General features: G+C 37.6%; 1 non-coding gene across 1 annotated transcript; it reads left to right on the top strand.

Annotated features, from left to right (window-relative positions):
• Positions 1–14,248: 14,248 nt before the first annotated feature.
• Positions 14,249–14,355, top strand: LOC118491007. Its single transcript, XR_004890232.1, has one exon. It is a non-coding gene; the product is annotated as a small nucleolar RNA R71 (small nucleolar RNA).
• Positions 14,356–26,545: the final 12,190 nt, after the last annotated feature.

The following is a 26,545-nucleotide window of genomic DNA, read 5'->3' as shown; positions in this document are numbered from 1 at the left end:
AGTCTAAGGCTACATTTGTTTTCTTTCGGACAAATTTTCTGACTTTATGATTTCTCACGTCATTTATGCATTAGTTCATCTTATGCTCACCATTATCCAGTTTACATATATTCGCATTTGATTATGTCCCATTACCGGGCTCATTATTCTTTTGCATTTAACGCTACCTTTATCCAGCTTGGGCTTACTTATGCCATTTGGCATTATATTATATTCAACCCGTTTGACTTATTCATGTGAAATTTTATCATTTTTGGATGTCAAACTTCATTTTTTGTTCGACCCGTTCAACTTTAAAATAGTTGAACATAATTTATCAAAATCCTTATTTACGTCATCTTGTCATCTTTTAGTCATGACTCAAACCCGAGTCTTTTGACTTTCCATCCGAGTTCCCGTTTCTTGGTCTACGCATGTGTTTAACTCCTTACCCATCAACCGGGTGTTTTACCGAAGTCGTTATTATTGCAACCCTTCCGGTATGCATTAAGACTTCATTTAACTTTTATATTCCGACTTTATCCTCAAGTTTTACTTTTTACAAAAACGGCCCGTTAAGAGATATATTTGCATTCTACGGGTTCGAGTGTAAGTACACCCCCTCCCAATGCATAGCTTAATCATTTTACATATTTCCATTCTCCGGGTTCGAGTGTAAGTACACCCCCTCCCAATGCATATCTTAATCATTTTACATTAATCTTTGTCCCTTCACTCGGGCTCATTATCCTAATGTACGCTTCCGTCACCCGGCTGTGCGTTTACATTATTATCAAATATTTTGCTTAGTTGATTCATTTGGGTACTTTTTAATTTGTCCCACTCACCCCATCCTTACTACATCGGATGTAAGCATGTCCATCACAAAAAGGTCATGGTACCACATGCTCATTACTTACTTGGCAAGAGTAAGCGATCAATACCTGGTATACATGACCTTTTTATAATTTTCACATTACACCCCATGTAAGTAATGCCTCTATTTGTTTCTCTTGGAAACAATATCCCGGATAGATTTTCTATTCGGGGTGTTCCAAGTTTTTAATCTACATATGCAACTTTCAATCTCTACGTATTTGTTGCATATTACTATTTGTGCAATTAAATTTAAAATGTGCACCTGGTAATGCTTGCCCTAACGGGCTTCTCTTGCCATTAGCCTTGTTCGCGATCGCTACACGATTTAGGTCCTTGATGAGCATACTCTTTGGACTGTTCCTCTATCAAATCCGCGATTTGTTACACTCTCGCTATCTTCATATGCGAGTGTCCTTCAACTAAAACAATTACAACAGTTAGTAATTTTGACATTAATGGATGCCCGTATTATAATACAAGGCTTTTCTACTATACGCATCAACGCGTGTAATTTCATTGACTATATCTACTCTATATCGTTTTTATTGGTGTAATGTGTATTACATGATAACCATATGTGTTGTTCTCAACACTTTAATCATACTAAACCATTGATATATGATGTGTGCAAAATGCAACATAAAAATTACATCAGTTGTGGCATAAAACTAACCCTTTTTTAGTACTAATGTTGGAAAAATTGTGCTTTTGTCTTCCTTTTGTATTTTCAGGATTAAATGAGCTCAAATGAACAAAAGAAGCAAAAAGACAGCTAAATCTAACATAAATACAAGAAAAGTAATAAACGTGGCATGCCCGACCCATCGACAGCATCCTCCCAAACAAGAACAAGCAAACAGAAGGCTGAACATGCCCCGTGCACAATGAGCACGGGGGCGTGCCCAAGTGTCTGCAGAAAAGACAAAGCTGTAAAAGCTTCTATCACCCACCATGGGGGCATGCCCAGCGGACACGGGGCCGTGGTAAACTCTAAGATTCGCAGAATCTAAGGAAATCTTGATAGTACAGATACGCTTCTGCACACGGGGTCGTGCCCAGCGGACACGAGGGCGTGGTCAACTAATGAAGACAAACTGCAATTAATGAAGAAAGAGAAGATGGATGGACACGGGGCCGTGTCCGGGCTTCTGTGCAGGCTATAAATAGGGGTGTGATGTGCGTGAAGTGTGTTATATTTTAGATGTATATTTTAAGCCCTTTTTACACTTTTAGCCAAGTTTTAAATTTATAAAACACGATATTTACTAACACTAAACACACATATGGGCAAGTGCACCCCGACGTAGTATAGTGTTGGTAAGATACCGAGGTCGTCCAAGGACACAAGAGCTTTTAGTACCGGTTGTTGGTGCACTACATCTGCTGATTACGTCTTGTATCGAGTCATAGACTTAAAATGTTAAATCTGGACATGAAATACGAGAAATTATGAGATTTTATAGATTTAGGATTGTTGGATCGCTCATTAGGTCCATTAAGTTCTAGGATCGCTCGAATGGATGTGTGGATCGCTCGAATGGACAAAGTCTGGACCGCTCGAGTATCAATCATACTGGACCGCTCATGTGTCATGTGTATGGACCGCTTATTGGGCCTGTCCAATAAGCGGTTCCAGTTGCATCTCGTACCGAAGTGCTGCCGGATCGAGAACTGGTTGTAATCGCTGTCAAATTAATACAAAAAGAGTTTAAAGTGAATCGCAAGCTATTCCTACGTTGATTACTTGTTTTCCGCACCTGTAATTGACGAAAACGCCTCTGATCGACTCATTCGGGTCGCGAAACGATCCTACAAGTGGTATCAGAGCTTCAGGAGGAGGAGTTCTACAGAGAATAGCTGGAAATCATCAACATTTCTGTCTTCTACACCTTCTTTTTCAGATTCAGACATTTTTAACGGTCGAAACTTGCTGAAAATCTCAGGGATTGTGCACGATAGCATAGAGACAAACCCTTGAAAGTTTGGTGTCGAAATTCGAAGAAATAGTGTGTCAAAATGATGTCCGAAGTTTGTTCGCGTTTCTGATCGTATCTGGACCGCTTATTGGATCACTGGTGAACCGCTCGAACAACATTATTTTGGGCCGCTTGTTCGGTTGGATAACCTGGTCTGCTCATATAATACTTTGTGAACCGCTCGATTGAACACTACTTGAACCGCTCGAACGGACAAGTTGTGAACCGCTTATTTGGACTTTCTTCCTGAACCGCTCCAAACACAGTTTGTCTGGCTCGCTTATTTGGACCCACCTGGTTCGCTCATCTGATTCTATTGGACCGCTTTTGTGACCGATTGAACATTTTGTCTGCTTTTGTGTACACTTGATATTCCAGTTCGCTTTTAAGGCTGATTATTGAATTTTTCGAAAATTTGAAAATGGACGAGGATTTTTATAATGCATTTGCTACTCCTAGTACCCCAATCACCGCTATTCAAACCACAATGTTAGAAAACGAAACAGGAACGATGCAAAAGCCTCCCAAGTTAATGAACATCGAAGAATATAAGGGTTGGGAAGGTCGGTTTGAAAATTGGGTGCAAGCGAATTATCTTGATGCTTGGGAATGCGTAGAAACAAAGTATGTTCGACCATTGAACGATGATGAAGAACCTGTTCCAATCAAAGATCTTACTGCTGATGCTCGTAAAAAGTACAAAGATGAGAAAATGATGCTTAGTCTTCTTCAACAGGCAGTCAAAGAAGATATCATGGTTCTTTTACAGCATAATGGAACATCATACTCAATTTGGAAAGCGTTACGGTCAAAGTTTAGAGGAAGTGAGGAGATGGTCAAGAGTAAAAAGTCACTTCTGAAGAAAGAGTTCGATTTATTCCGAGGGTTGAAGAATGAGAGTACACGAGAGATTATTGAACGATACTGTAACTTGCTTGCAAATATGAAAAGATTGAGTATTGAAAAGAGTAATGAAGAATTGATCGACAAACTTGCTGATGCGTTGCCATATGAGAGTTGGGGCACATACTTGATGATGCTCAGAAACAAGAAAGGTTTTAGCAATCTGACACTCAGTAAGTTCATCGAAAAGATTGAAGCTCAAGAAATGGAACAGAGAAAAGTGATTAGAATGAAAGACTTCGATGGAGAACAAGACATCGGGTTATATTATAAAGCTGGGGTAAATGAGAAATCATCAAATCTATCTCCAAAGATTGTTGCTGGTATGAGTGCCAAAAGTGTATCTGAAAGTCCATCATCTGGATCAAGCAGCAAAACCAGTTTTACGTCATTTCCATCATTTGATCCAAACATCTCAGCAACTAAAAATGGGAGAAAATTACAGTGTAACATTGTATTGAATCTTGAGAATGATCAAGATTATTCTGAGGAAATTGCCAAAAACCAAATGTCTTTATTAGGAATGGTTTTGGAATCTTACACTTGTTTTGTTGCAGGTCGTATCGGCAATCCAATGTTAACCAAAGAAGACTACGACCAGATAGATGCTGAAGAGATGGAACTGATGGACATAAAGTGGTGTCTGGCTAGTGTTTTACGGAGAGCTGAGAAGTTTAAACAAATCACGGGGAGAGATGATCTTCGTGATGCGAACATTTCTACTTTAGGTTCTGATAAATCTAAAGTCACTTGTTTTCGGTGCAGAGAAAAGGGACACCTCAAGAGGGAGTGCACAAACCGAGAAGCAAGTGGAGCTCAAAATCCGTTCAACAACAACAACGATTACTATCGCAAAGCCATCTATCACCAAGTTGGTCAATCATCTCAACAACAAAAACATCAAGCTCAGACTGCACATGGAAGAGATGTGATTGAAGATACCGGAAAGAGAGCTTGTGTGGTTAATCCAAATCAAAAGCAATCATTTACCTGGGATAATTACATTCCAGAAAATGGAAAAGCTTGTTTGATTGATCAAGAAGATGAAAAGCTTGCAGAAGGTTTTAGTTGGGCAAACTTTACTTGGGATGATTATGTTCCTGATCAAACCACAGCTTACACTGCATTTACAGCAAAGATTGTAGATGATAGTGATGATGATACAGAGTATTGGGCAAGAAAATACAGAGAAGATATGAAGTTGCTTGCTGAGAGTGATAGCGAAGATGAAAAAGTCAAGAAGGAGAAGAAAAAGAAGAAGATTAAAACACCGGTGAGCAGTGATGATGATGAGGTATCGGTGGTAAGAAGGCAAAAGGTGACAGAAGTGCCTAAGTTCAAGGTTGAAGAAGGTGTTGATGCGAAAAAGATTCCGGTGAAGTGTGAAAACTGTGAAGCTGTAAAGAAGCAGAACAGCACTTTGATTTACAACTTAAACAGTCTGAAGGAGTCATATGATGTGCTGAACAAGACAATGAATCAGTACAATCAAACAAGTGAAGAACAAGCTGTTGCTATGAAGACACTTCAGGGAGCATTTATGACAAAACAAAAAGTTGTAAACAACTATATTGAAAAATGTGCTGCTTTAGAACAGAAGCTTGAGCTGCAACGAATCGAAACGGAGAGAGTGAATCGTTTATTAAAGAGTTACTCATGTACTTCCTATGTGATTGACAGGATTTATCCTACAGTTGAAAGCATGAAGGTCTGGGAAGAAGATGAGATAACTGAAGAAAAAGCAGCTGAAGTTAGTGTTGGAGAAAAGATTGCTGACAAGAAGAAGAGTGACAAGATAAAGGATACTGAAAAGACGTCATCTGGTAAGAAGAAAAGTGTCAGTTATAACAGATGTCCACCTCCACTGGAAAACGGATATTTGCCTAGACATCCTAACGATGAAAGAGTCAAAAAGGCCACAAATTTACAGTGGGAGTCAGAGTCGTCAGTCAATCTGCCAGAAAGTATTGATGTTGTGTTTACATCATCTGACACTGATCAACAGTCTTAATTAATGAAGAAAGTCGTGGATCATGTGTTAGATAGTGATGACAGTGAAGAGTCAAAGTCGGAGTCCGCGTCAGAGTCAAAATCTGAGTCAAAAACTCCAGGGCAAACAGAAAAACAGGGAAAATTAGTTTATGATAGAAAGTTTTTGTTGTCAAAATCTAATTTGGATGATGGATTGTTTAAAGTGGCTTACACTTTGAATGATTCTGACAAATTATATTCTGATAATGAATTTCCAATAAGAGGTGTCAAAACTGAACTGATTAAAAAGGTTTTCATACTCACAGAAATCAATATTTCTGAAATAAAAGGCTTATGTCTTATTGATAAACCTAAACCTTACACCTCAAGAGTTCAACAGAGATTAAACAAGAAAAAGAATTATGGTTCTGGTTCAGGTTTCCAAAAGAGATCAAACCATAACGGTAATTTCAAAAAGAAAGGATTAGGCTTTACTCCTACAGAAAAACAGAAAAATGAAAAATATGTTCGTGATTTTAAATCCAAAATGTCATTTGTTTCAGGTACATCAACTGATGAAGAAGAAAAGACAAGTTTCTGGAGGGAAACAAACAGTGAGTTTCTGAAAAAGAAACAAGCTGAGTTGAAGAAGGTAGCTGAACAAAAGAAAGACTCGAGAACCTGTTTCAAATGCAACAACGTTGGACATATCGCCAAAGACTGTTCTCAGGCGATACAATCCAAACAGGGAGTATTTCGTAAAATCAAAGAGAAAGTGTTTGCGTTTGAATCACCACTTGATAGAACAAAACTGTATAAAGATTCTATTTTTGAAATTGGTGAGAGTTCGAACAAGTTTTACAAGAAGAAAGCCAAATCTGACAATCAGAAATGGGTTGTTAAGAAGGTTGGTGAAAGCTCTAGCAATGATTCTGATGGATCAAAATCAGAGGAGCTATCTTCGGGTGATGAAACTGATTCCACAAAGTCAGTTGAGCCACAAGTTGTTTCAAATGGTGAAGCTGATGTAAAAGATGAGAACTCAGTTCCGATTGAGAATGATGAGGAGTTTCCATCACTTCGGGCTGAAAATTATAAAAAGAAAATTGGTAAAGTTGAAATTTCTAACCAATTTTATCATGATGAACAGGAATTTGATGCTGAGAAAGTCTTTAACCCCAAGGTAAAACACATCTTTGGCAAGATGATTGATCGAAAAGTCAAAGGGGTTAAGGAATTTTATGAGAAGAAAACAACGAAAGTAAAGGTTGAACCATCCCTGGTTTGTGACTGGGATGGTACATACTTCGAACAATAAGTCTCAGGACTTGCCGGAGCTCCCAGGTTGGTAAGCGTGGAGCATGAATCGGCATCTTTCTTGAATTTTATTCGGTAACGTCAATCATACAAACGGTAAAGAGGTTTGTTTATGTTTGTTGGTTATAATTACAAGTGGTTAAATGATTTGATTGCATATGGTAAATCAAGGACATTAAGTTGTACTTGTATTTTCCTACATCTGGTTGGAAGACAAGATGATGAACCACATCCCCGAACATTTGTTTGATAAATCTACAAGTGGTAAAATCAATCAAACTTATTTTCCAGAAAAACCATTTTGATTAAAACAAATTTAAGTGTTTTGAAATCTAAATGGGAAAATAGTTTGTTGATAGGGGGAGTTCTGATTGTTTATGCCTAGTGAATAGCGATTTGAGGTGATTCGATATTAGTTGTCATGTTCTGTACAGTTTGTTTTCATATTTTCGTTAATGTGTTTGCATTTTAGGGGGAGTAAGAAAATTTCAGAAAATCCAAAAACATTAGAAAATTTGAAAAAGTCAAAAACATGATAAAATTGAAAAATGAGTTTTTGTTGCATAAAAGAGGAAATGATAGTACATCAGTGGACTATCACGACACGCTAAAGAATTGGAAAGTCAAAATGTGATAAACGATCTTACTGCGGATGTGTCAGTAGATTTTCGCACATTTAGTAAATTGAAACGAGATATAAACCTAAATCAAACTTGCTTGATTCGTGGGTAACTATTCTTGGATATATGGGTAACCCCCGAAATCTTGTTTGAAAGGTCCCGTATTCTGAGATACTAGGTCTTTATACTCAGTGATATCTGGGGTATTATCCCGGGACTTCTGCTGTATGGAAGTACTGACCTAGTCCCCGGATAATACTTTTTGCAAATGCTTGAAAAAGCGCCGCCCTCAGCAATCTGATTAAACAATAAAATTGATAGTCATTGCTGTTGTAAAAAAGATCCTCTAAAGGGGACCCACCAAAAGTCGAGCCGTCATCTCTCTGCTGAACGGAAGTTCTGACCTGAGCTCTCACGGTTTCGCATCTACCCCTTTACAGATATCATCTGTGGTATACTCACCTGTAAGACTGAATATTTGGGATCTGGATACAGGAGTATATTCAAGTGGAGTGATACACAATTAAGTTTAAGTCTCTAAAACATTAATATCGTATCTCGAATCAATTGAAGTCTGTGTGAAGATTTAAGTGGACAAACATACTGACAATCTAGGTAAATTGTTTAGAACTGAGAATGATTAAAGCTTAACGGTGTTGGTGATTTGTCTCAAAAACTGATATGATCCTCTTGCACGAGCTCACAAAAATATTGTCTGTAAATAGTTTATTTCTGCATTTATTTTCTTTCAGAAAAATCCAAAAAGATTTTTAGTGTGTTTTAGCATAAATTTTTGAAAAAGTCAAAAAGATTTTCGACAACTGATGTTGAATAGCTGATTTTCAAAATTCCAAGTGCTAAACATGATGAGCAACACTTGAGGGTGAGTGTTTGTATGAAATTAACTGTTTTCATAATCTAATCTTTCAAGTGGTTCATCAAAATCTGTGTTTGTCTTGAAGAAGAGTCTGAATTGATGCAATGTTATGGGTTTGAAATATATGTGAAAGAAATTTACTTTGAGGTAGAGCTTATGCAGGAAAACCAGACAACGATCCTGAAGATGTTGCTGAAGATCAAAGGAATGCCAGCAAGTCGAGAGGGGGAGTCTGAAGATAGAGACAGAGAAGCCCATAGACTGACCAAGACTGAAGATCTGAAGATACAGCATTGTTGTAACTCGATAGTAGACTCCATCAACATCTGAGGGGGAGTCTGTTGGTGCACTACATCTGCTGATTACGTCTTGTATCGAGTCATAGACTTAAAATGTTAAATCTGGACACGAAATACGAGAAATTATGAGATTGTATAGATTTAGGATTGTTGGATCGCTCATTAGGTCCATTAAGTTCTAGGATCGCTCGAATGGATGTGTGGATCGCTCGAATGGACAAAGTCTGGACCGCTCGAGTATCAATCATACTGGACCGCTCATGTGTCATGTGTATGGACAGCTTATTGGGCCTGTCCAATAAGCGGTTCCAGTTGCCTATAAATACCTGATGAGCGATTTCATTTGTAATGTTGTTGAATCTCGTACCGAAGTGCTGCCAGATCGAGAACTGGTTGTAATCGCTGTCAAATTAATACAAAAAGAGTTTAAAGTGAATCGCAAGCTATTCCTACGTTGATTACTTGTTTTCCGCACCTGTAATTGACGAAAACGCCTCTGATCGACTCATTCGGGTCGCGAAACGATCCTACACCGGTTTATCCTCAACGTCTAACCAAATCAAAATGTTAGAAAAGATTTTTAAACTAAGAAAATAAAACTAACTAAATGCTGAAAAATAAAAATAAAAATAAAAACAGATAGACAAGATGAATCACTTGGATCCGACTCGTGTATTAGTATAACCTTTGATTATTTTCGCACTTTTGCACTTGTTTAAGATATTATCTTAGTTATTGTAGTAGGCCCCTCTTTTGAAGGCAACGTTACCCTCAACCCAGTAGTTTGAGTCAGCAAGGATACAATCCTAAAGGCTCGGATTATTGAAAGATAATGAATTAAGTTATTAATGCAAATTATGGTAGGCCCCTCTTTTGGAGGTGAGGTTACGCTCGACTAAGTAGTCTGAGTCAGCAGGGATACAGTCCTAAATAGCCGGGTTATAGTATTAATAGTAGTTAACTTATGAGGGGGTCAAAGAGTTTGGATCCCCGCCATCCAATACCTATGGGTATTGAAGAAGATCCTACTAAATTTGACCCAGGTCCCTTGCAGGACCTCTAAACGCTGAACAAGGGCAAGACCCTTACCAAACCGTTCCCTTAACCCCCGACCAGGTAGCCAACATACCTCCATATAGACCGTGGAGATATGAATGGTGAAAATCTTTTATTTTATATAGACATTAAAATAATGCCAAGACACCACGGACAAACGATAAGGAAGAATCACCTTCAACATAAGCAACTAGTTATTAAAGTCATTAATACAAAACCAAATAAAAAGTGCAAAAGATTAAAAATAAAAAGTATTATACTAAACACTTTTCTTCAGCAAGTGATGTAAGAGACTTAGGCAAACATGGCCTTGATTGTCAAGAACTCTTACGATCAATCTTGGATCCCGAGACGACTCACACACTCTATGATGGACAATGGATGATGGTGGTGGATGTTGGTATTGTGATGGTGGTGGGTGGTGGATGAAGTGTGAGAGAGGTGGTGTGCCAAGGGATGAGTTGCAATGAAACCAACCACTCCTATTTATAGGCTGAACAGAAGCCTGGGCACGGCCCCGTGTCCGCTGCACACGGCCCCGTGCCCGTCTGACAATCTCTCTCCTCATTAATTGTAATTCGCAATTACAATTAATGCGCCTGTAGTACTTTCGCCACGCCCCCGTGTTCACTGGGCACGCCCCTGTGGTGGGCAATAGAAGCTTCTATAGGTTTGTCTTATCTGCTGCTTCTTGGGCACGGCCCCGTGCTGGCTGAGCACGGGGCGTGTTCAGTCTTCTGCCTTCTCTGTTTTGCTTGGGAGGATGCTGTCGAGGGGTCGGGCAATCCACTTATGTTCCTTTTCTTGTGTTTATGTTAGATTTAGCTGCCTTTTGCTTCTTTTGTTAATTTGAGCTCATTTAATCCTGAAAATACAAAAGGAAGACAAAAACACTCTTTTTCCAACATTAGTACTTAAAAAGGGTTAGTTTTATGCCTTATTTGATGTAATTTATATGTTGCATTTTACACACATCAAATATCCCCACACTTGAATTTTTGCTTGTCCTCAAGCAAAACTCTTTAATATGTGGCTTACACTCCCAAATGGAATGGGTAGAAGAGAAGGTTTTGGCTTGTCATAGAATGTCGGGAATCCAAGATCCTTATTGGGTTTTATTTTTATTTATTTACAATCCTATTCGTTATGATTTATTTAGAACGTTTCATAAGAGAGATTACTTATTTGGGCATAGCATGCCTTTTTTAAAATTCCATTTATATACAAGTTCACATACCTCACGGGGGAAATCACTCACACTCGGCCAAAGGTGTATTTTTTTAGTGAATCACTCGAGAGCGGCATGGAACTTATTCCTACCATAGGCTTGCCAAGCAATCAATCGTCCTCCTTTTTAACTTTTTACCTTTGTAAATATCAAGAGGACTTTTTGGGTAAAGGCTTGGGCTAAAGGTGGGTAGTTGGGTTAGTGGTTAGTAAAGGGCGAAAAACGTAAAAAGCGTCGGTTTTCGTAAAACATTTTGTTTTAGTGACTCTTTATTCTTAATGAAGTATTTCTTCAAACAAGATTTTTAGGAGCTTTGTTTGTTTATTTCTAACTTCATTGTAAAATTCTCTTTTTTTTTCAGTCACACGAAAACCGAGCTTGTTACTAAAATAAAGGGTAAAAATAAAAAGGGGTTTTGGTGGATAAAAAGGGTTTTGGGTTAAGAAATGAAAAGGTTTAGGCTCAAAGGGGTTAACTAGGGGGAGTTTTTGGGTAGGTGAAAAGAAAAATAAAAATAATGGTTTTGAAAGAAAAAGGGTTAGTCCTAATGCCTCCATCATTTACTTACTTGGGCTTAAGTTGGTAAGGACCGGGAATGAATTGTCGTGGCAAGTTCTAGAGTCGTAAGAACCAAGCGGCTATTCACACAAGAAACGAAAAATGAGCATTTAGCGTAAAGATGTATATTTGTATGCTCAATAAAGGCTCAAAACTCACTTTTTTGGGAATGGGTTTTTCTATGTGATCAAGTATATATAATCGAATTTTAACTAAGCTTGTCATGCCGTTTCATAATTTTCTTATGTTGGTTCTTTTTATCACGATGCTATCGGTTGTAAATTTGTAAAAATATAACCTTGTTAGTCTTAGAATTCCCAACTTAAACTTTAGACAAGAAAAAAAAATGAAAATTTTTGAAAAAATTTGGGGTGATTAGCGGTTCCAATAGAGTTTTGTGTAATGCTTGTTATTAGGACTTGTAAAATTCAAGGTTTTAGCATCCCCCCCCCCCCACTTAAATTACACATTGTCCTCAATGTGTCCCAAAAATAAATTTTTAGGTTGATTGAATGTGTAACATGGTGTTAAAAGCAAAAATTTATGTTACTGGCAGTCTGGACACGGTCCCGTGGGGACCGGGCACGGCCCCGTGTTCAGGTGCCAGTAACGATAATTAAAGAAAAGAAACAGAAGCCTGGACACGGGGGCGTGTCTGGTGAACACGGCCTATGTCCAGTTACCTGAACTGGGCATTTTCCTGCAGGGTGTTCAGCACGGGGCCGTGTGGGCTGGGCACGGCCCGTGCTGAACCTACTGTAATGGAGAAATTCATGTCGGATGGCCTTGTTCTTGTGCATGGGGCCATGTTTCTCGTTTCCCTTATCATCCCACCATGAGTGTGTTTTATTCCTGCAAATTAAAACTAAAAGACTAAACTAAGGATAGTTCCGCGGAATGCCTCCATGGTGCGCCACGTTTATAAGGGTCCTTGGCTAGACCCAAGGTGAGGTTACATATTTTCTGAGTGGGATGTTTTGCATCCCATGTTGCACCGTCGGAGAGCAGTATCCAAACTCGAATCAATAACCTTCATGTAGTTGACCAGGTCATCGTCCTCTATTCTCTTCCCAACCCCAAACTTTACTTCCTCATCCCCGTACCTTAAGGTGAGCGTTCCATCATTCATGTCTACCACTGCCTGTGCGGTGGCAAGAAATGGTCTCCCTAGTATGAGGGGGACTTCGGTGTCTTCCTCCATATCAAGTATGACAAAGTCGGCCGGGTAGACAAATTTGTTTACCTTGACTAGGAGATTTTCGATGACACCTTGCGGGAATTTGACGGATCGATCAGCAAGTTGTATGCTCATTTTTGTAGGACTTGTTGTTCCTAGGCCGTGTCTTTTGAACATTGATGAGGGCATGAGGTTAATGCTAGCCCCAAGGTCGGCTAGTGCATTACGAACGGGGGAGTCCCCGATCGAGCAAGGAATCGTGAAGCTTCCGGGATCGATTTTCTTTTGGGGGAGTTTGTTGAGTACGAGTGCAGAGCATTCTTCGCCTAAGTTAACTAATTGCAAAGTTTCAATTTTCCTTTTATGAGTGAGGAAGTCCCTCATGAACTTAGAATATTTGGGCATTTGGGTTAGGACATCAATAAAAGGAATGTTGACATGCAATTGTTTTAGTAGACTTTCGAATTTTACGAATTGCTCATTGGTCTTTTGACGAATTAACCTACCGGGGTACGGAACCCGAGGAGCCTTGGTAGGCTCTGGTGATGGAAGGGAACCCTTCTCTTGTAGAGGCGGCGGTATAGTCTCCTCGGTAGGCGGTGGCACTTCCGTAGGACCCACGGTGCGGTTTCGTAATGTGATGAGATGAACTTGCGCTTTTGGGTTTGTTTCGGTATTGCTTGGTAATGCGCCTTGTGGTCTCTCGGAAAAATTTTGGGCTAGTTGACTTATTTGTTTTTCTATGTTTTGAATACTAGCTTGTTGATTTCTAAAATTTGATTCTAATTGTAGAAACCTTTCCGAGTTTTTCTTTTCAGTGTTGGAGATGAAGCGAGATATAGTATCTTCAAGCCTTTCTCGTCCACCTTGTTGTTGAGGGAAATTTTGTGACTCATTTCTTGGTTGTTGAAAGTTTGTTCGTTGGTTTTGTTGGTTACTACTATTGCCGGGTTCTCTCCAACCAAGGTTAGGGTGATTTCGCCATCCTTGGTTGTAGGTGCCCGTTGGAGGACCCGACGGCCTAGGTCTATTATCAATGTAGCTTACCGACTCTTGTTGATCGTCTGTTTCTTTCATACAACTCCAATTTTCATGTGGCCCACCACACCCTTCACAAGCCATAACGGAGACTGTTTTTGTCATTTCCAATTTTTTTATTTTCGAAGAAAGGGCCTCGATTTGGGCTTGTAAAGAAGTGCTTTCATCAACCTTATGGGCGCCCGAGGCAATAGATTTATTGCCTCGGGGAGTGTGCCACTGAAAATTGGTTTGAGCAATTTCCTCAATTTGATTATATATTTCATGTCGGCGGCGATTACCTAAAAGTCCCCCGGAGCTAGAGTCAAGTGTCTGCCTTGTGTGTGGCAACAACCCATTATAGAAAGTGGATACTTGTTGCCATATCGCAAGGCCGTGATGTGGACACTTTCGCAATAGCTCCTTGAACCTTTCCTAAGTTTCATATAAGGATTCCCCGTCCTCTTGTGAATATGTATTAATTTCAGTCATTAATTTAGCCGTTTTAGCGGGAGGGAAATACTTATATAAAAATTTTTGGGCTAGTTCATCCCAGGTGTTTACCGATCCAGCTGGGAGGGCGTTAAGCCAAGCTTTTGCTCGGTCTTTTAGTGAAAAAGGAAACATTCGGAGGCGGATGGCGTCATTTGATGCTCCATTGATCCGAAAAGTATCATATATTTCTAAGAAATTAGTAATATGTAGATGGGGATCCTCGTCCGCAAGCCCATGAAAGGTTGCGGAGTTTTGGAGCATTTGTATCAAATGCGACCGAAGTTCGAAGTTATTGGCTTCAACATTCGGTGCATTGATAGCGGCGCCGAGATTACCTACGGTAGGTCGTAGATAATCCATGAGGGTACGTTGGTCCGCCATTGGAAGTGGATTTCCCGAAACCTTCTCTTGGTTTTTGGCTTTTAGTCTTTTTCTGAGAAAGCGTTCGGGTTCTTCTAGAGGTTCTTTTATGTCCTTATTAGAACTGGAGCTCATACACTACGTAGGGGTGGCGTCTGGTTCCAAGTCCTGCAATAAAAACAAAAAAGAATGCTGGTCAGAAGGTTCACCACGGCCCCGTGCTCAGTGAACACGGCCCGTGGTCGGAGTTACAATGATTGTTTTTCAGATCCCAGTTACTGGAGAGTTGGACACGGCCCCGTGTTGCACCGACACGGCCCCGTGGTCAGCCTTCTGTAACTTGGAAAACTAAAAACTGCCAGTAACAACGCTGGGCACGGCCCGTGTCCGACCAGGCACTGCCCGTGCTGAGCTCTGCAGAAGCTGAAAAACTAAGAAAATCCTAAAAAATTAAAAAGAAAAATAAAAATATGATTAGGCCGTTGATTCCTAACTTTCTTAAAATCCTTGTGTCCCCGGCAACGGCGCCAAAAACTTGATGTGCGTGAAGTGTGTTATATTTTAGATGTATATTTTAAGCTCTTTTTACACTTTTAGCCAAGTTTTAAATTTATAAAACACGATATTTACTAACACTAAACACATGTATGGGCAAGTGCACCCATCGTGGACGTAGTATCGTGTTGGTAAGATACCGAGGTCGTCTAAGGACACAAGAGCTTTTAGTACCGGTTTATCCTCAACGTCTAACCAAATCAAAATGTTAGAAAAGATTTTTAAACTAAGAAAATAAAACTAACTAAATGCTGAAAAATAAAAATAAAAATAAAAATAGATAGACAAGATGAATCACTTGGATCCGACTCGTGTATTAGTATAACCTTTGATTATTTTCGCACTTTTACACTTGTTTAAGAGATTATCTTAGTTATTGTAGTAGGCCCCTCTTTTGAAGGCGACGTTACCCTCAACCCAGTAGTTTGAGTCAGCATGGATACAATCCTAAAGGGTCGGATTATTGAAAGATAATGAATTAAGTTATTAATGCAAATTATGGTAGGCCCCTCTTTTGGAGGTGACGTTACCCTCGACTAAGTAGTCTGAGTCAGCAGGGATACAGTCCTAAATAGCCGGGTTATAGTATTAATAGTAGTTAACTTATGAGGGGGTCAAAGAGTTTGGATCCCCGCCATCCAATACCTATGGGTATTGAAGGAGATCCTACTAAATTTGACCCAGGTCCCTTGCAGGACCTCTAAACGCTGAACAAGGGCAAGACCCTTACCAAACCGTTCCCTTAACCCCCGACCAGGTAGCCAACATACCTCCATATAGACCGTGGAGATATGAATGGTGAAAATCTTTTATTTTATATATGATCACATAAAAACCCATTCCCATAAAAGTGAGTTTTGAGCCTTTATTGAGCATACAAATACACATCTTTAAACTAAATGCTCGTTTTTCGTTTCTTGTGTGAATAGCCGCTTGGTTTCTTACAACTCTAGAACTTGCCATGACGATACCTTCCCAGTCCTTACCAACTTAAACCCGAGTAAGTAAATGATGGAGGCATTAGGACTAACCCTTTTTATTTCTACACCATTATTTTTCTTTTTTTACCACCTACCCAAAATCCCCCTAGTTAACCCCTTTGAGCCTAAATCTTTTCATTTCTTAACTCAAAACAAACACCCTTTTACTACCAAAACCTTTTTTTCATTTTAAACCCTTTATTTTAGTAATAAAGCTCGGTTTTTCTTGTGACTTCCTTATGAAAAAAAGATGATGATGACGAAGCCAAAAGAAATAAACAAACAAGTTTATCAAAAAGAAATTTGTTTGAAGAATTGCTTCATCAAAATAAAAAGTTACAAAAATGAAAAGTCTTACAAAAACGGACGCTTTTTACGCCTTTTGCCCTTTTCTACTAACCACTAACCCAACCACCTACCTTTAACCCAAGCCTAACCCTTCACCCCAAAAGTCATCTTGATATTTACAAAGGTATATAGTTAAAAAGGAGGAGGATTAATTGCTTGGCAAGCATATGGTAGAAGTAAGTTCCATTCCGCTCTCGAGTGATTCACTAAAATACATCTTCGGCCGAGTGTTGAGTGATCCTCCGTGAGGTATGTGAACTTGTCTATAAATGGAATTTTAAAAAGGCATGTTATGCCCAAATAAGTAATTTATCTTATGTAATGTTTTAAATAAATCATGACGAATAGGATTGTAAATAAAATAAATATAAAACCTAATAAAAATCTTGGAATCCGGACACTCTATGACAAGCCCAAAAACCTTCTCTTCTACCTATTCCATTTGGGAGTGTAAAGGCACATTATAAAGAGTTTTGCTTGAGGACAAGCAAAGATTCAAGTGTGGGGGTATTTGATGTGTGCAAAATGAAACATATAAATTACATCAATTGTGGCATAAAACTAACCCTTTTAGTACTAATGTTGGAAAAAGTGTGCTTTTGTCTTCCTTTTGTATATTCAGGATTAAATGAGCTCAAATAAACAAAAAAAGCAAAAAGACAGCTAAATCTAACATAAATACAAGAAAAGGAATAAACGTGGCATGCCCGACCCCTCGACAGCATCCTCCCAAACAAGAAGAAGAAAACAGAAGGCTGAACACGCCCCGTGCTCAATGAGCACGGGGCCGTGCCCAAGTGTCTGCAGAAAAGACAAAGCTGTAGAAGCTTCTATCACCCACCACGGGGGCGTGCCCAATGGACACAGGGTCGTGGTCAACTCTAAGATTCGCAGAATCTAAGGAAATCTAGATAGTACAAATACGCTTCTGCACACGGGGTCGTGCCCAGCGGACACGGGGGAGTGCTCAACTAATGCAGACAAACTGCAATTAATGAAGAAAGAGAAGATGGATGGACACGGGGCCGCGCCCAATGGACACAGGGCCGTGTTCGGGCTTCCGTGCAGGCTATAAATAGGGGTGGTTGGCTCACTTGCAAATCATCCCTTGGCAAACCACCTCTCTCACACTTCACCCACACTCCACCACCACCACAACACCATCATCCACCACCATCATCCATCATCCATCATAGAGTGTGTAAGTAGTCTCGGGATCCAAGATTAATCGTAAGAGTTCTTGACAATCAAAGGCCATGTTTGCCTAAGTCTCTTACATCACTTAGTGAAGACAAGCATTTAGTGTAACACTTTTTATTTTTAATCTTTTCGCACTTTTTATTTGGTTATGTATTAATGACTTTAATAACTAGTTTCTTATGTTGAAGGTGAATCTTCCTTATCATTTGTCCATGGTATCCTGGCATTATTTTACTGTCTATATAAAATAAAAGATTTACACCATTCATATCTCCACGGTCTATATGGAGATATGTTGGCTACCTGGTCGAGGGTTAAGGGAATGGTTTGGTAAAAGTCTTGCCTTGTTCAGTGTATAGATCCTGCAAGGACCTGGGTCAAATTTAGTAGGACCTCCTTCAATACCCACTGGTATTGGATGGCGGGGGTCCAAACTCTTTGATCCCCTCATATGTAAGCTACTATTAAAACTTTAACCCGACTACTTAGGACTGTATCCCTGCTGACTCAGACTACTTAGCCGAGGGTAACATCACCTTCAAAAGAGGGGCCTACCACATTATGCATTAATAACTTGATTAATTATCTTTCAATAATCCGACCCTTTAGGATTGTATCCTTGCTGACTCAAACTACTGGGTTGAGGGTAACGTCACCTTCAAAAGAGGGGCCTACTATAATAACTAAGATAATCTCTTAAAAAGTGCAAAAGTGCGGAAATAATCAAAGGTTACACTAAAGGCGAGTAGGATCCAAATGATTCATCTTGTCTATCTGTTTTTATTTTATTTTCATTATCAGTATTTTAGTTTTTATTTTCTAGTTTAAAACCTTTTTCTAAATTTTTGATTTGATTAGACGTTGAGGATAAACCGGTATTAAAAGCTCTTGTGTCCTTGGACGACCTCGGTATCTTACCAACACTATACTACGCTCACGATGGGTGCACTTGCCCATATGTGTGTTTGGTGTTAGTAAATATCGTGTTTTATAAATTTAAAACTTGACTAAAGTGGTTATAAAGGGCTAAAAATATACATAAAAACCTATCACACCGCATGCACATCAATATACATGTACTTACCGGATTTGCGATCAAGCCTCGAACCGAACACTTTATTCTTTTAACCTTGAGCTCTGATTACCAACTTGTAAGACCCATCTTTTAATAACTGAACTTTATAATATTTAACACGCATTTATTACAAAAATGCGAGCTTACAAAAACTTTGTTGGGTTTACAATCATACATGATCGAAATATTTGAGTTATCATTCTAACTAGTTTAAACGTTTAAATGCAAATCTTAGTATTTACATATTAATTAAAACAAATTAGATCAATGCGGAAGCTTGTTCGATGTGTTCGGTTCTTGAAAGATGCTTGATCTTCATCCGGACATCTTGGGAGCTTTCACCTAATGCCAAAACCACAGAAACTGTTAGTTTTGACACGTTTAAGCACATATAATCAAGTTCTAAGGCCCAACAATAGAATTAAAACAAAGTTTCAGAAATAATAGTCGGTCGCGTCGCACGACCAAAATGTTGATTTGTCGTCGCGTAGCGCGACGACCTATTTTTCATAGCAGGTTTGTTCTCTTGTTGCTGCAATTGCCCAGCTACGAAAATCACCAATTAACAACTTTGAATTTGCATAACTTTCTCTATACAAGTCCGTTTTACGTAATTCTTTTTCCTACGCGTCCGTAATTAAAATACGAACCCGTTTACCATCATTGTTCGTATTGAAAACCGGTTTATAGGCAACTAGTCTATAATTACCTTTTCCTATTATTCGACCCATTTTAAGTTACATTTCAAGAGTGTTATCAAGAGTCGTTGCTAACATTTCCTACCCATCCCAGGCTTATCAAGCAATATCGTTTCCACTCCCATTACGGGGTTCGCGTACGCATTTACATTCACCGTTTTATGTATAACTTTCAAATCACTTAATCCACATTCAACTTTTTAATTTTATTTTGACCCATTTAGTGGACTTTTAGGCATTAAGCATCCAACTTGCCATTTCCCTTTCGCATCTCGCGTTTCCCATACTAGTTAACTAATTATCTTCCACCACAACTATTTTTATGGTGGATTTAACATAAGGAACCCCAAAATCCAAATTTTACCCTTCGACTAGTCATTTTACGCAAATGACCCATTCTTTAGGCATTCGTCCCACGAATGTTTTTGCCTACACTTTTTATATGTATCTAAGGGTTTCATAATCAATAAACAAGTTTCTAAACAATCTCTAACGGTCGTTTACCCGGTTCACCCGTTAAGGGCTTTTTGGTCAATTCTAGTCTCTTATTTTACAACAAAAGACTCTCGCCAATTATTGACCAAAATAACACTTTTAACTACAACATAATTTTGCGTACCTGGCCCAGGTCAACAAATAGACCCGATTTATACCTTGATTTTATTATCACATGTTCTATAGCAACGCAATTATCCGAGTTGCTACTCGTTCCTGTTAACATAAGACTCAACAACCATATTAGTCGATATTGTCAAATGGTGTTATCACCACCATTTGACCCGTTTGGACTATATGCCCAACGTTATCTATTTAATCAAAAACATGGTTTTTGATTTCTAATTCTTACATCCATCCCATCCCGGATTTTTCTACCAAATCCTTTTTCTCTTAAATTCCTTTCTTACAAATTTAACCCGTTTCAACTTACGCCATGGGTATCATTTTAACTTCGATTTACATTAGTCGACATTTGACCAATTTCCAATTTTTCTTCTTTACCCCTTTTTTCCTCATTATTAGATTACACTACAAGGTAATCTTAACGGAATTCCATATTTTCAATATTATCGTTATCGTTTATAACGTATAGAATAAACAAGTATTCTACATAAGTGTGTAAATTACACTTACCTCTCATCCGGCTTGCGCTTCTCTTCTCATACTTGATTTATTTGACCACTTCTTTCCCAAGCCTCCACCTAGCTCGTTTAAGCGTCAAACTATTGTCAATCATTTACAAGGCGGTTAAATTAGTCATTAACAATCACGACTATTCCACCTCACTTATTTTCTATGTCGAAACTACTATTCGACTTCATGGTTAATTAACTTAGTTTGTCAAAGTTAACTACTTTCAATCACATGGTTTACAACATTAAGTCTAAATCAACATAATATTTAGAACCCTTATCACTTCATATTACGCATAATTGCCATATCATTCAAATACGCGTTTTCACTCTAATTCCAACACTTTAGTTCTCATTTAGGCATTTTAACAAACACCTAATGTGCATAATTTGTATTCTTCTTTTATCAAGTTCATGGTTATCGTTTTAACAAAGTTTTAACATCAATTAACATGATCATATCAATTTTTCGCACCTACAACATCAGAATTTACTTACGAAAATTCAAATTACACTAGAACAACTATCAATTTCTAGTGTTTAACATGTTCATACTAAAACCCACTTATCACCTTCAATGGTGATCATGAATTCACAAGAATTAGGCCTAACTTCATCATATACTTGTCTAGGATTTACTCATAGACACTACAATGTTCCTATCTCATCATATAACAAGCATGCAATCATCTAATTCGAATTCTCTAGGTTTGCTCAGAAATTCAACTAGAGATTTCTCATGAAGTTTACATACCTCGTGACTCCTTTTTCAGTGGAGATCATTAATTCGTACTCGGATTTTGATTTAGACTTGATTTGGACCTTCAATTTGAGAGATTTGTGAGAGTTAGGGTTTGCTTCTTTTTCCCCTGTCCTCTGGTCGATCCACGCACACACACACACACACTGAGTGTGTGTGTGTGTTGTGTTTTATTTTTAATTTTAATAAAACAAGTTTCCCTTCTTGGCCAAATTAGTCCCTCTTGTTTCATTTATTATAAAAGAATCTATATCTCATAGCTTTTCATTTAGTTACCCATTACTAACTTTTTTTTTTTGAACGGCAAATTTGGATCACTGACGGACCACTGGAGTATCATCGTGCCACCAGCAGAACCACCCGATCATATCCATCTCCGCTAGGCAATAATGCCTATACACCAATTCAGGAGGAAACCCAATAAATCTGGGAAAAACCCCCCCTTTGTGGGAATCGAACCCATGACCTAATGGTCATAAGCCTTATCCTACCTCCAAGATACCACTAGGCTATAATGCCATGGGTACCCATTACTAACTAGGTTAACTATTCCTAGTTAACTTGGTGGGTGTGGGGAATTATAACCCGTTTTATTTTTTTAAGTCCCGTGAACTTGGGTTTCTAATAAATCGTGTTTTCTCAAAGCATTTATTCTTCTTTTTGATTAATATAAGATTATTAATTTAAATCCTAATATTCACCGGGTTAATTTTACCACTAACGGTATTTTACTCGTCTTTACTATTAACGAGGTTTGATTACCAAACCCATTTTTGGGGTGTTACATATTACCTCGGCACTGAACTCACGAGCTAAATGTGATTTATAAGGACTAAATGGGCCGAATGAAATAATCTCTACACTGTCACTACATGATTGAAATTAAGTAGAAAGAAATAATAAATTAATTTGACGATAATAAGTAAAAATTGATAAGATGATTGAAATAAACCTTTGCTTGTTCATTTGGCTGGGGGATCAACATCTGTTGCAGGTCCTTAACGGCAGAGTTAGTTTTCACAACCTAAAAGAGAGAATTAGTAATAGTAGACCCAAATTATTTCATGTAAATTGACAACACAAACATTAAAGCAAAAGCAAGATAAGTATTAGTTGCAAATTATATTGACGGATTGATCACTTGTTTTATTTGTGTTTTCGTCCATACTTTCAATTGTAGGTATTATTATTTTTTTGGGTTGTGAAGGGGGTCCCTATTATATAGGCTGAAAGACAAACTGCTTATAGGAAATTGCAATCAAAACATGTCTTGTGTTGTAAACTACCCTGTAGTTAGTGGAGTCATGGGGTTAGTGGAGTGATGGGTTGATTTATCGGTTATCTTTAAGAAAATAACTGCTTGTAGGAAACAGTAATCAAAACATGACTTAGGTTATAAACTACCCTGTAGTTAGTGAAGTCATGGGGTTAGTGGAGTGATGGGTTAGTTAGTCGGTTATCTTACATGAAAATAACAATGTGCATTAGTTCATCAAAACCTAAGTGGGTATGAAAACATAGCCTCTTAACAACGTTCACCAGGTGTATTACCCCTAAATATGAATACATCAATCATAAAACTTGTGAAATTAGCCAAGAATAAAGTACATGCAAAAATTAATCTATATACAATCTATGAAGATAATGTCTTTTAGATCCGCCACTGGTGGTGTGTATGTGTGTGTAGGGGGTAATTATAAATTAAGTATAAATAGAAAATGGGGCTCACTTAAAGTTTATTAATAATATAATCATTTGTATATCTTATATATATATATATATATATATATATATATATATATATATATATATATGGGTGGAGATACAATAGGAAGTTTATTTGGCTAGGAAGGCTAGGAAGTGATCTTGACCATCCATTAAGTTAATCAAGGGCTAAGATTAAATCAGGGAAATTGAAAGGAAGAAAAGAGGCGCGTGAGTTTGTTCAAGGGCATTCTAGTCAATCCAAGCCAATAGTTTCTCTCTCCTCCAATTCCCCCCCATTTTTTAAACGTTAATAACTCTTTTATACGACATTATTTTTTTATAAAAATTGCACAAAAAAAAACGAACGTTTTTTTATCTTTAAAACGAGTATACTATTGCTATATTTAAAAAAAAAAATTAAACCCAGTTGTGTAAAACGCAATAGAAAAACCACCAGTTACGTAAAACGCAATGAAAAAAAAACCTAAAAATGACATTTTTCTAAAACGCAATGCACCAAAAACACAAAGAAATGACTTATTTGTAAAACGTAATGGCCAGAAAACACAAAGAAATGTCTTATTTCTAAAACGCAATGGACTGAAAACACATAAAAAGTATTTTACCTAAAACGCAATGCACAAAAAACACAAAGAAATGTCTTATTTGTAAAACGCAATGGCCAGAAAACACAAAGAAATGTTTTATTTGTAAAACGCAATGGCCAGAAAACACTTAAAAATGTCTCATTTCTAAAACGCAATGACCTAAAAAAACAAAAGAAAGTGTTCTCTGTAAAACGCAATGGACTGAAAACACCTAAAAATGTGTTTTACCTAAAACGCAATCACTAAAACCCCTTCAAAAATGTGTTTTACCTAAAACGCAATGACTAAAGATACTTAAAAATGTGTTTTTTCTGAAACGCAATAGCCAGAAAACACATAAAACTCTCTTATTTCTAAAACGCAATGGACGCATAAAACTGTTTGTGAATTGTCTGTGAACTGTCTGAATTGTCTACGAATTACTGTTTTCGAAATGAGCCAATTTTTGGAAAATTAATTTTTCTGATGCGTTTTTAGTACAGCTCAACCGCAGCCAGGGGCTCTGCCCCTTGGACCCCGCCAGGGGCTGCCGCCCCCGGACCCCCGCCAAGATCGTAAAACGCTATGACTAAATAAAAACCCAGATCGTGAAAATGAAATTAAAAAATTTCTTACATGGATCGAAGTCGGTTTCTTCATCAATTGACGAAATTTGAATGATAGAAACACTTATCAGCGATTGAATCGAACAAATCGAGTGATTATCTTCAAAATCACCAGAAAAACGAGATTTTGAATGAAATTAAACTGGGTTTTCTTCGAAAAAGCTGAAGAACACGTTGATCAGGTGGTTGAATCATTGATTGATGACGAAAATCACACTATAATGTAGTGATTATTGAGATAGTAAGTGAAGAAAAGGTTGGAGATGGTGGGTTTTGAAAATGGTGGGTTTTGAAAATGGTGGGTTTTGAAGTAACTAGGGAGAAGAAGAAAGAAGAAATGATGAGATTGACTAAAATACCCTTTCTCTTTATTTTAAAATTTGCCACATGTCATAATCCTATGGTTTCCTATCCTTCCTAGCCAAAATTAACTTTCTATTTGATCTTTTCCCTATATATATTATATTTTAGCAGTGATAAAATAGACATTTCATATCCATTTAAATTGACAACTTTAATGTCGAGGACTACCGTAATTCACATCACAAGAATCATCTGATATACAATTAGAACTGCTATATAAGATCTACAACCCAAAAAAAATGTAACCTATAGTAGGATATTAAAATGTCTATGAATAATGAAAGTATCCAACTCACAAACGGGTAGGAAAATCTCATTCCACCAATCCACCCTATCATAAATTCAACCAACCACATGGATTCAAATATGGATTCAAATAGAATGTTTGCTGTCTCTCAAGATTATTACTTACCTCGAAAGCAAGATGATGAAACGTTAGAAGTTGAATACACTCTATACTTTTCAAGCCCAATCGTTTAAAGCTAAGCATATACTTCCTAAGATATACAAACTGCCAGTGATATATGTAACATCAAACAAACATGCACTCATAATTGTGAAGAAACTCTTTGTAAAGAAAAAAATGGAAATGTTATCTTTTAAAGAAGTATGAACATCATATAAAAAAACCACCTTAGAAGAAAAAAAGAACAACTCTTCGTACAGAAAAAAAAAACAAAAAAAAAATGAAACCACTTAATTTAATCAGTCAACATTAAATCTGCAATGATACCTTCGAATCAGATAAAGAAGTAAAGAAGGAAAGAAATGTTATGTTTCTGATTTGCTATGATACTTTCCAATCTCAACAAAAAAGTATCTAGTCATTACTTTACAAACACGCTTCTCATCATTACCTTCCATGAAAGTATCAGCCAATGAAACCGTAAATGTTTTAAACATCAAAACAAAGCCATTTTATTCAATACGATAAAAGATACAGCCACATGGTCCAGCCTAGCAAAGGAAAAACACAAAAATTACAACCTACAATTTCTAACACCACTACAAGACCCCTTAAAAACATTTTCGTTTCTAACCAACAACATTTGATTCAACAACACAAGCATGCTTAGCTCTTTTTATCACAGATGTAGCATCCTCTTCTTGATCTTCGGTTTCACTATCAATTTGTATCACCTCATCCCACTTCCAATTCTTTAATGCATTTGTCCTTTTCTTGATTCTTTTACACTCGCAGACCTAAAAAAACATTAAGTCATCAGAATAATAGTATATTAATAGGTGTACAAAATTAAATTTAGTAAAATGTCTATACTTTTGCCAATTTATAGAAAGGTTTACAGATGATTGCTTGCTGGCTATCCACAATACTAGATGGAATGTCATTGTGAGAACCATTCAATGCCTCAAACTCCACGTCATTAATTTCTTGTTTTTTACACAATAATATATGAGAACATGATAAATTATAACAGTAAAATCATAGGTCTAAAAAAGCTATTAAATTGATTATAAAACTCGTACTTACCTTATCCGATTCATATGTAGGTTTACACACGATTGGGTAAAGGAAGGTATTGTCCATTGATGCAACCTGAAAGAAAAAAAAAAGTTGGAGTTGACAACCAGACGCAATAAACAGGTATGTATGAAGCTTACTTTAACATCTTTATCCATTGTTGCATCTTCAATTAGCTGCTCCATGTTCACCGACATAATCTCCTCAATTAGATTAGAATAAATGATACTTAACAGAAGGTAAAAGAAATAAACACGCAGGATGTACTATTTTACGGTCAGGTTTCAATATATATAAACTCAGGTATAACTACAAAGGAAC

This window comes from Helianthus annuus, chromosome 3, assembly GCF_002127325.2.
Source record: "Helianthus annuus cultivar XRQ/B chromosome 3, HanXRQr2.0-SUNRISE, whole genome shotgun sequence".
Taxonomy (NCBI): Eukaryota; Viridiplantae; Streptophyta; class Magnoliopsida; order Asterales; family Asteraceae; genus Helianthus; species Helianthus annuus.
This window is presented reverse-complemented; position numbering and strand designations above follow the sequence as displayed.